Source organism: Nuphar pumila, chromosome 2 (assembly GCF_984573655.1).
Source record: "Nuphar pumila chromosome 2, dmNupPumi1.hap1.1, whole genome shotgun sequence".
Taxonomy (NCBI): Eukaryota; Viridiplantae; Streptophyta; class Magnoliopsida; order Nymphaeales; family Nymphaeaceae; genus Nuphar; species Nuphar pumila.
In genome coordinates, this window is record NC_143250.1 from 56,149,927 (window position 1) to 56,160,642 (window position 10,716).

Below are 10,716 nucleotides of genomic sequence, written 5' to 3' on the forward strand. Positions count from 1 at the left end.
CAATTTTCCTTCAAGATTCAAGTTTCGACTCGAACTTCCAATTCTCCTTTAAGATTCGAGTTTTGACTCAAACTTCCTATTTTCCTTTGAGATTCGAGTTCTGACTCGAGCTCCGAATTTTCCATTGAGATTCGAGTTTCGACTCGAACTTCCAATTCTCCTTTAAGATTCGAGTTTCGACTCAAACTTCTAATTTTTCTTTGAGATTCGAGTTCTGACTCGTGCTCCTAATTTTCCTTCAAGATTCGAGTTCCAACTTAAACTTCCAATTCTTCATTAAGATTCGAGTTTCGACTCGAACTTCCAACTCTCCTTTGAGATTCGAGTTCTGACTCAAATTTGCAATTCTCCTTTAAGATTCAAGTTTTGACTCAAACTTCCAATTTTTCCTTTGAGATTCGAGTTTCGACTCAAACTTTTCAGTTTTCCTTTGAGATTCGAGCCTTCACTCAAACTTTCCAGCTTTCCTTTAAAGATTTGAGTTTTAACTCAAGTTTTCTTTCCTTCAAAATCCAAACTTTCTAGTTTTCCTTTGAAATTTGATCCTTGACTCAAACTTTCCAGCTTTCCTTTGAAGATTTGAGTTTCGACTCGAATTTTCTTTCCTTCAAAACCCGAGTTGGTCTTGTTTTCCTTTGAAGATTTGGGTTTCGACCTGAGTTTTCTCTCCTTAAAAACCAAACTTTCTAGCTTTCCTTTGAAGACTCGAGTTTTTGACTCGAATTTTCCAGTTTTCCTTACCGAATTCGAGTTCAGGCTCGGATGTTCTTTCAAAACCAACTTTTGTGTGGGATTTACCTTCAAAATCCAGCATTATGCCAGGACTTACCTTCGAAATTCCAATTTCGTATTGGATTTACCTTCGGAGTTCAGCTTCGTGTTGGACTTTCTTCCAGAATCCCACAAATGTGTCAACTCGATGTTAAGCAATTTCTTTCATCAAGGATTTCAAGAATATTTTGCCAATTTGCTATAAAACAATAGTTGTTGATCTCAAGCTTTATTGCATAAAGAATTACCTCAAATTTATTTTAGTATTTTTTTCAAAAGGGTGAAGCTTTTGTGAAGAAAGATTCAACAATCAGATTTCCTATTGGTCAACCAAAAGGATGAAGAAAAATCCTCGATATGGTTAGCAAAGAGAATTCAATGATATCAAAAAGCCATAAGTGATTGATATAGATCGCAACTATGACACATTTTTAAAGATCATTCTTGTGGTAATAAGGCAACAAAAATATCCTAGGTGATAAAGAAAAAGGAATCCACTCAATTTTAATATCTCTTCAATTATTAAGTTGCAACTATCTACCTGCAAAAGGGATCTCTCAATCATCATCAAGTTGAAGACTGATGGATGAGTCAGACCCTCGGGGCCAAAGAAGACTCGAATCAACTCCAAGTTGAAGGAGCATGTGACGTATCCTTCCAGGAAAAGTTCAAAACATTGTCAAGTTGAAGACTGATGTAATGAACCTTCCGCCAATCCCTAAAAGGGTATTTGGTTAATGCTATCATCAAAAGAGATTTTCAATCGAAGAGACAATATTATCAATTTTATTTTCGGGGCCAATAAAGACTCAGATCATCTCCAAGTTGAAGGAGTTTGTGACGTGTCCTTCTAGAGAAAATTAGAGCATCTCCAAGTTGAAGGTTGATGCGATGAAATTCTCGCCAAACCCCAAGAAAGCTCAAATTCTATGTCTCAAAAAAAAAGTGCAAAAGGATTATCGTGGGTAAATCTCAGATATCAAGCTGCCAAAACTATCAAGAATCGTCTTTATTCATGTGAAATTATTTTATCAATATCCTTTCCACCCAATTGCTTTTATGATGTTGAGAACAAATTTCCTTTCTTCTCATATCAAGGAAATGAAGTGCTTCCTTGAAAAAACCCAACAACAATAATTTGACCTTGATTCTGGATTCTATAGAGTTAGCCCAGTTGGAGGTAATACTCTAGGTAGAAGAGAGAATATCTTTCAAACAAATGTGCTTACTTTCAATTACCTTGAATAAATTATAATTTTTATCATTTTGGCAATATTTTCTAGTTTTCCTGATATGAAATAAGAACTTGGTAACCATTTTGATACATCTTGGTGTTATCTTTCGCATAGTCGAAAGAGTTGCCTTTCCCTCTTTCATAGAGTTGCCTTATTCATTTTTTGCTTTGATAGAAAGATTTGCCCTTCTCCTTTCCAAAAGGATTACCTTATTCATCTTTCGCTTTGATCGAAAGATTTGCCCTTCTCCTTTCCAAAAGGATTGCCTTATTCATCTTTGGTTTTGATCGAAAGATTTACCTTGCTCTTGTAAAAAAGATTGCCTTATTCATCTTTCGCATTGTCCAAAGAATTGCCTTGCTCCTGTCGAAAAGATTGTCTTATTCTTCTTTCGCATTGTCGAAAGAATCACCCTGCTCCTTTGGATTGCCTTATTTGTCTTTCGCATTGTCGAAAGAATTGCTCTGCAACTCTGGATTGCCTTATTCATCTTTCGCATTGTTGAAATAATTTTCTTGCTCCTGTCAAAAGGATTGCCTTATCCATCTTTAGCATTGTCGAAAGAATCTCCCTGCTCCTTTGGATTGCCTTATTCATCTTTCACGTTGTCGAAAGAATCACCCTGCTCCTTTGGATTGCCTTATTTGTATTTTGCGTTGTCAAAAGAATCGCCCTGCTCCTTTGGATCGCCTTATTCATCTTTCACGTTGTCGAGAGAATCGCCCTGCTCCTCTGGATTGCCTTATTCGTCTTTCACGTTGTTGAAAGAATTGCCTTGCTTCTGTTGAAAGGATTGCCTTATTCATCTTTTGCGTTGCCAAAAGAATTGTCTTGCTCATTTGGATTGCCTTATTCGTCTTTCGCATTGTCGAAAGAATCACCCTGCTCCTCTGGATTGCCTTATTCATCTTTCGCGTTATCAAAAGAATTGCCTTGCTCCTAAGGATTGTTTTGTCCATCTTTCACGTTGTCAAAAGAATTGCCTCATGTTACCTTATTCATCTTTCGCGTTGTCTAACAAATTATTGTGCTCCTAAGAATTTCCTTGTCCGTCTTTTGCATTGTCGAAAGGATTGCCTCATATTTCCTTATTCGTCTTTCGCATTGTTGAAAGAATTGCCTCATATTTTCCTATTCAACTTTCGCATTGTCAAAAGAATTGCCTCATATTGCCTTATTTGTCTTTCGCGTTGTCGAAAGAATTGCCTCATATTGCCTTATTCGTATTTCGCATTGTTGAAAGAATTGCCTCACATTACCTTATTTTGTCTTTCGCACTGTCGAAAGATTTGCCTCATGTTACCTTATTCATCTTTTACATTGTCGAAAGAATTGTCTTATGTTGCCTTATTCATCTATTCACATTGATAAATTTTCACCTTATACTTCTTCAGAAGAATTGCCTTATTCATCTTCCTCCTGCTATCTCACTTTCCTTGTCTTTTTGTAACCCCTTTCGGATCCTTTGTGCAAGTTTCGAAAGTCCCATCATGGTTTTTTCCATTTTCACGAGGAATCCATATATCTCCTCCCCTTTCAGGTTAAGGGCTAAACCTGAATCTCATTTCTTTGAGATGTTTTCTTCCCATCCAGGTAAGGGCAAAACCTAAGCCTCGTTCTGACAAGGTATTTCTTCCAGCCCCATCATGGTTTTCCCTATCCTGACGAGGAATTCATATTTTTCATATCCATTCAGCTAAGGATTATACCTGAGCCTCGTCTCATGAGGTATTTTTCAAAAATGTCCCATCATGTTTTCCTCATTATGACAAATAATTCATGTATTTCATCCCTCATTCAGGTAAGGGTTAAACCTGAAATTCATTTTGAGATATCTTCGTCCCATCGAGGTTAAAGGCTAAACCTGAATCTTCCCAAAAAGCTTATTTTATCTCAGCCATGAGACTTCTTCAGAATTTTCCTTTGTCATAATGTTGGGACCTTCATTCAAAAATCCCATCACGATTTCCTCATTTCCTTTTGTCTAATTACTTCATTTTTTAGGATTTCATCTTTTTTTCAAGTCATTCAGGATAAGGTGCTAAACCTGAGAATAATGTTTCGCAAAACAATTCTTCCACACCCAGTTCAGATTTTTTGACTGGGGCATTTTTAAAAAATTTGGTGTGTTTTATTTGCCACTGAGCTCGTCTTTCAAATGGCTTAGCAGCAAAGAGGGGCATCTGTGAACACCACAAATTTTTCAAAAAATTAAAAAATTCCCTTTTTGCTTCTGGCCCCATCCTCTGAATAAATTGGGTCAACTTCTGATCAACTTTCATTCATTTCTCAAATTCACTGGTTAAAGATCCGAAATCCAAATCCAATTGCCATATCTGACCCAATCTTGGATCCAAATCTGATATCTGAATCCAATTCTGAGCCCGAATCTTCTATTTTTCAAAAGTTCAAAAAAATCAATTCTCTTTAGATATTTTATCTAGATCCAATCTCATCATTTGAGATCCAAACTCGGTATTTTTCTCAAAATCCCGGATCCAGATCCATTTTGAAACCCAATTTTTGAAATTAACCCTGTATTTTCCCACAAACCTCATTTCAGAAAATATTAAAATTTTAAAATGAATATTTTACAAAAAACATTTTCAAAAATCTTATCTGGATCCCATTTCCTAAAATCCCTCATATTTTTCTCATATTTTTAGATCTTTAAAACATAAAAAGAAATTTCGGAAAAGTGGTTCTACCCATCTTTTGAAAACCTTTTGTTTAAAAGACCACCTTTCTGAAAAATTTTGAAAGTTGAAGGACCCACTTTGAAAAGCCTGTAATGGCCTTCTGTTATAAAAAACCATCGCAAGGGTCGATCAAAGACCATTCGTCTTTCACCTCTCCACCCTTCGATCCATCTTCAACCTCCTCATTCACGCATTCTTCTCCTCTTCTTCCCTCTTCTCCTTCCCCCTTGCTTCCCCTTTTCTTCTTCTTATTTCTCTTTCTTCCTCTGGTTTTCCCCCAATTGGCTGAAGGAGGTCGATCAATCCCACAGCATAAGGCTACGGTAAGTGCCCTTCCTCTTCTCTCTTTTATCTTGTTTTCCTGGTTTTTCTTTTTTCTTTTTGTTTTCATTAAAGCACCCATGTGGTGTCGATTTGCTTATAGCAAGATCGATCCGCACATGTGCAACATCAACAGAATATGTGTATTCCAACATCTTTCTTTCTTTCTTTGCAATTTTTTTTTTTTTTGGATTTTCTTGTTTTGAATATCTGTTTATATTAGATCTGATAGCCCATCGTCACTTTTTTTTTAGTTCTGTAATACACTACTCCTCTAATCTCTACAGCATATTGCATAGCTTATTCTACAATTTAATGTTTTACTCTCATTTCTCTTTTGTTCCTTTGTCTAATTTTTGTTACATTACGTAAATGTATTCATTCTTTATACTCCTTCTCATTTCCTATTTTCAGCATATGTAGCATCTCTCATTTTGGCATTTGCATCAATTCGTACATGTCTCACACAGCTAGTTCGTGTATAGTATCATCATTTTATTGTTTCATTGTAACATATCTCTTGTTTCCTTCATCATTCTTATTACCCCCATATCTAGTTTCATTTTTTTTATTTCTGATTCTCTATGTGTACTCGATCTCCTGTTTTATGGCATTTGATAATCTTTTGACTGGGTTTTGATCATATGATTCCCTGTATTTTGTCTATTTTTGCAGAATTCATACCATCTGATTATTCATGCCCATATTTTGTGCTCCTGCATTTTCTTTACAGCATAATATCCATCCTCATGGCACTTGTTTTCATTTGCCTAAAGTCTACATCAATATGCATCAAAGTTTATGTGCTCTTTCCTCTGGACACAGCCACAATTACCTGTAATCCACAGAAGAAACGATAAAAGGAAAAAGAAGTTCATTCCTGAGTTTGCGCAAGGGTGCTCTGTGGATAATAAAGGGATGGATTCCAGGATCCAGAATCTGCTAGAGGCAGGTTTCTGTGTGATGTTTGCTATGCATCTAACGCTTCAGTTGTTGTCATGACATCCCTGCTACTGGAAAAACCCAAAGGAACAAAAGGCCATAATGATTATCATACTTATGACTTTAACATATGCAATCAACTCTTTTACTGGTCTAGGAAGCTTCGAATTCTTGGATTCAATTAAGAAATGTTGTGAAGCCCTGATGATTGCTAAGTTTGGGCCTTGTTGCATAGCTATCTGAGCATATCAATTGGTTAAGACAGGGTACCAGACGAGATCAAGGAAAGTGGAAATCCACCACTCGTCTCCGCCCCCCCCCCCCCCCCCCCCACCCTATTTCAGCCACATACAGGTCGATTGGACCATTACACATAAAAGCTTATCAAGTATCAGACCTAGCAGTTTTATCAGGCCTGAGTTATCTATCTCTGATGATATTGTTGCAGTTTCTGGGATTGTATACCAGTTGGACATTCACCATCATACTGAGCATCTCAATTTCAAATTGATTTTAGAAATCTTCTCATTGAGTTTTGAAATTGAGTTTTGAAATGAATCTGGATCCGAAGTTTTGAAAATGATTGGATCTAGATCTCGATTTGAAGGAAATGGTCTGAAAATGGAAATCGAACCCCGAATATGGATTTCTGAAGTATTGAAAATGGAAAGAGCCCCAAATTCATAATAAAATTAGAATTTTGATTTTGGATCTTGGATCCAATTCCAAAAATGGAACTGAATCTTAGATCTGAATCAAAAATTAAGAAGTGAAATTGCGTCTCAAATGTTAAATGAATCTGAGTTCAGAAAATTGATTGAATTTAAACTTATCAACAGATCAGAAGGTGGATCCAGACTGAAATGGATCTGAAATAGTTTAATTGGATTCTGGATATCTGATGAGATATTCTGGGTTCAAAGAATAAAATTAGACTTTGAATATGGATTTCTAAATGAATCACATAAAAAATCTAGGTCCGAGGAGGAATTAGACACCAGATCCAACATTAGGTCCAATATCCGAATCGAAATGGATCAGATCACGGATATTGATGAAATATTAGGTGAAGGAATGGATCTGAGTCCGAATTTGGGGTTTGTCCCAGTTTAGAAATTGTTGGGAACAATGTTTCGGATAATTTTATTTTTTGGAGTCTTCGCCCTATGGGGACAAAAACACGGTACTAGACTGGTCTGAACTAATTTGAACTGGATTGGATTGGATTGGAATGAACTGAATCTGATGTCGGTTATACTCATATGAACTAAATTCGGAGCTAAAACACTAGCTCAACCAACAAAAGTCGGCTCAATTTGGACTGTATTGAGCTCAAACGAGCTAAAAATGAGCTCGAATGAGCTGAAATGAAGGTTCGAGTGTGAAAAGATGATTTTAAACTAAAACTGAGCTACTCGAACTCTTGGTGAACATAGATCAAATTTACTGGGATGCGATTTACTAGATTTGACTGACTCGAGGACAGTTTGGTTAAGATTTGAGCTGAAGTGAACTTATTTGGCTTGAAATGAGCTTAACTCTCTGAAATGGTCAGAAATGGTCAAGATTCGCTCATCGTGAGCTCAAAAGAGTTAGAAATGATAGCCATTCTAACTTTTCTGAACCCGAGATGAGTTTGGTTAAACCTAACTGACGAGAAGTCTAAGGGTGACATAGGGGTAAAATGATAATTTTATTGGCTGAACGAGGTAAAACTGACCTCTAGACTGGAGTAATCCTAGGGGTGAGACTCAATATCGCCCTCCAGGAGAATGACATATGTGAAATGAAGATGTTTGAAATGGACTTGGAAAATTTGGGGTGTTTACAGTGTCTCAACATTCATCTCAATATCATCCCCATCGTTTCCATTATCTTAAAACCCCCTCTAATATTAGCACATATCCGAGGTGGTATTAAGATACATTCACTGAGTTCATTCCACCGTGTGCACGTAAACTGAAGTATTTTTATTATTCACTAAGATCATTTTTAGCTTAATTTTGTTCATCGACAACATGGTCATCCATCTGCTGTAAGTAATCATTTCCTTTGATTCTACTATTCATCTTCAGCATCTCAGTATAGCATTTCAATAGTATTTTATTGCAGTTATCCAACAACTTGTTGTTGCCTTAAGTACATTATTTGTGAAAGGATTTGTATGTGCATTGTACCTGTTACTGATAAATAGGTAGCAAAGTGATGTTCAGAAATAGATGGGAGTCGCTCCAATCCCCCTCATCATTTCAGATCGGAAAAGTGCTTGAAAAGAATAACAAGGTTTTGCCTTTATCTTTTCGATAAAATATTGCTTGAGTATGACTTCTCTTGGGAAGAAGTGAAACAGTCATCAGAAGGTGATGTGAGTTTGAGATGCTTTGACCAATTGAATTTACCTCACCTGGGCTATGTATAGGGTTTTTGTTGCACGACACCTGTTGTAGTCAGTCGTTCCACTTGATTTTTGTTAACCTGAGGTTCAGGCTAGGGTGTATTATGTTGTCATATATGATTGGTTGCAAGTCTTCCACCTTTGGGTTTTCAGTCAGTTCGATCAATTTATTTTATGACTTAATCACTCATGTCTCTGGCACAGTTTTGGAGCTAGCATGCATCAAGTCATGTTGCTCAAGTCAACAAACATGAGACCCAACTGATTCATGCCATAGTCCTGTCTTAAGATTTTTGTTAGCTCCTTTTCTTAAATTTTGAAGGATCTAGAGTTCCATTATTAAATGCATTTCAATTGGATTGCCCATGATATTTCTTGAAATCACAAGCTCACTGATGCTTAACCATCTTGTAACTTTGCTCGAGGTTTGCTGTTTCTTTGAACCCGTGACATCAAAGTTACTATTTTGACTAACCTAAACATGTTCAATAACCCATTTGATTCAGTCATTTAGTTCTCCTGTAACAGACATTCTTTCTAAAATAAAAAGAAAGATCTTGTCCTATCAAGCAAGTCACAAGAATTGAAGAGCTTAAGACTGAATTGGAGAAACTGCCTTCGGATGAGTTTCTAATTGAAGTAATATTACAAGAGGCTCAAAGGCCATTTGTTGTTGATGACAAATCAATGGGATAACCTGAGCAATCATCAAACAATAATTCTTCTATTGAAGTAACACCCGATTCTGATTTATGTGGCCCAAATTTAAACAACCATGCTTCATTGGAGCATAATGTTTCTCAGCTAGAAATTTCTTCTAGCTCAAAGGATCAAAGATTATTTCCAAAGTCTGAAGACCATGAATTTTCATCGTTAGATAATATTCTAGGTGCAAATCTCTTTGCATTTGTCCAGTCTAATTGAATTCATATTCACAGCATGTCATTTTCTGTTTCACCTACATGCCACTTAACTAGTATCATTTGCACATTAGTATCAGCTTTGCATATCATTCCAGCATTTGCATATTAGTGCAGTTCATTATTACATTCAGTATTTAATGAGTCTATGCATTTCTATTTTAACATATGCATCTCATTTTAATATATACATATACATTTTCATTTTAAGCATTGTATATGCATTCATAGCAGCTCATGAGTTGTTGTTTATATGCATTCATAGCAGCTCATGAGCTGTTGTGTCCCCCTGTCATGTGCATTCACAGCAGCCTATTGGCTGTTGTGACCTCATATGCATTCATAGCATATTGTCTTGTGCATTCACAGCAACCTATTGGTTGTTGTGACCTCATATGCATTCATAGCACATTGCCATATGCATTTACAACAGCCTATGAGTTGTTGTGGCCTCATGAGCATTCACAGTAATTCCATGAACTGTTGTGACTTCATACACACCCACAACAGTCCCACGAACTGTTGTAAACTTCATTTTATGCCTTTCTCATTAGCATAAGCATTGCATAAGCATTCTCATATATATCTTCTCATTAGAATGGGCATTGCATATGCATTCCCATATGTACTTTCCCATTAGTATGAGCATTGTCCTTAGATAAATGCATATGCATTTTCCCATTAAGCTTCATTCTCATATGCATTTCTCTATTAACATATGCATTCTCATATGCATTTCTCTATTAGCATATGCATTCTCATATGCATTTCTCTATTAATATATGCATCCTCATATGCATTTTCTCTATTAGCATATGCATTCTCATATGCATTTCTCCATTAGCATCTTCATATGCATTTCTTCATTAGCATAAGCATTGCACTTAGGCAAATGCATATGCATTTCATTCATGCCTTAGGCATTGCATCCGCATTTCCATTATAGCTTAGGCATAACCATATGCATATTATCTTTAACATGATATTTTCAATTTTTTTCTATACTTTGCATTTCTTTTGCCTTGTGCTATCTTATTTTTGCAGGTAAGCATGGGAGATCCTGATCTCTTTTCTTAAACTAGGAATTTTAATATTCAATTACAATTATAATAAATTCATATTAATGAGAATTTCTACTTTTCTGTTTAGAATAGAATGTATGAGCATATAGTTGTACTTTAAATTCTTATAATTGCTTGTGACATTACATTTTACCTTATTTTTTAAAAAAGCACTGTGGGATAACACGAATGGCATGAGCACCATTCTAATAAGAGGTAAATAACCCTAAGTAAATGATTCACATTTATGGTCATAGTCAAAATGCGAACAATACTTAAGATTTTTATCTTTTATGGAATAAAATTTGACCTATACTTCAGTTCCTTTCTGAAAATCATCATATTTTCAAAAATATATTTTCTTCTTTTATT

General features: G+C 35.8%; 1 pseudogene; it reads left to right on the top strand.

The window, feature by feature from the left end:
* Nucleotides 1-5,944: 5,944 nt before the first annotated feature.
* On the top strand, nucleotides 5,945-6,479 carry LOC149845508 (protein LAZ1 homolog 2-like; annotated as a pseudogene).
* Nucleotides 6,480-10,716: the final 4,237 nt, after the last annotated feature.